The sequence below is a fragment of the Neolamprologus multifasciatus genome, chromosome 23, assembly GCF_963576455.1.
Source record: "Neolamprologus multifasciatus chromosome 23, fNeoMul1.2, whole genome shotgun sequence".
Taxonomy (NCBI): domain Eukaryota; kingdom Metazoa; phylum Chordata; class Actinopteri; order Cichliformes; family Cichlidae; genus Neolamprologus; species Neolamprologus multifasciatus.
Genome location: NC_140460.1, coordinates 38,472,899 through 38,473,988, shown reverse-complemented (window position 1 = coordinate 38,473,988; position 1,090 = coordinate 38,472,899). Strand labels below are relative to the sequence as shown.

The 1,090-nt window shown below is 39.0% G+C and overlaps 1 non-coding gene across 1 annotated transcript; it reads right to left on the bottom strand.

Moving 5' to 3' along the window:
* Positions 1-355: 355 nt before the first annotated feature.
* LOC146492164 (5S ribosomal RNA) lies at positions 356-474 on the bottom strand. Its single transcript, XR_014872639.1, has one exon. It is a non-coding gene; the product is annotated as a 5S ribosomal RNA (ribosomal RNA).
* Between the last annotated feature and the right edge of the window lie 616 nt (positions 475-1,090).

The following is a 1,090-nucleotide window of genomic DNA, read 5'->3' as shown; positions in this document are numbered from 1 at the left end:
TGATCTTTACTGATAAAATAAACTATTTTACTCTTTTCTCTTGCCTCACAGTTCATTATTTCAAAACTGCTACCAGGTGAAGAAAAGAGAAAATCTCCCCTGAGAAAGCAGCAGTGCCCTCTGCAGTTTGTGTTTAGAAGTGCAAAAGCTTTGTGCAAGACACACTAACCATCCTATTAGAAAATGAGCTAAAAGATGGCCTCAGATTAGTTTCAATATTTAAACTGTCATTTGGATTATTTCAAAACAAAATACCGAAATATTAAGTGACGTCCTTGTTATCATAGTATTCCTTGATGCTATCTCCACTGAGTGAGCAGCAGCGCCCTCTGCAGTTTGTGTGTGGAAGTGCAAAAGCTTACAGCACCTGGTATTCCCAGGCGGTCTCCCATCCAAGTACTGACCAGGCCCGACCCTGCTTAGCTTCCGAGATCAGACGAGATCGGGCGTGTTCAGGGTGGTATGGCCGTAAGCGAGAGAGTGTTTCAGAAAAAGCCTTTTTATACATGCGGTGACGACACACATACCCTTACATTTTGATCTTCTATATATAAGTTAAAGTCTCCAAACGACAAGAGCTGCTGTTCATCTTTGTTCTTACAGGCATGAACAGTTACATTTCTGCGCATTTGCATCTATTTTCTGTCTTTAATGAGAATATCAGTTTTCCATCTTGTGTTCCAGATAAATCAGTTTCATTCTAAGATTGCACTTCTACACAAAAACTGCAGAGGGCCCTGATGCTCACTCAGGGGAGACAGCTTTAGTAAATACTTTATATTTTGTGTAAAACTAATAACTATATACAGACATAAAATAATATAAAATCCCCAAAATAAAATAACAATTAGAAAAAATCTTTACAATACAAATGATACAAAGTCGTGAACCACTGAAGCGGTCTGTAGCTTCCTCCTGTTTTCACTTCTGTGCAATGACCCTCAGTGATGATGTCCACTCTACTGATCCTGAACCTCCACAGCTGTCTGACTGTTGGAACTAATTTGAGCTCTAATATTTAATCATTGCTGTAAGCAGACCATCAGCAGACCTTATTTAACTCAGCACTAAGACAAAATGTAATCATCAC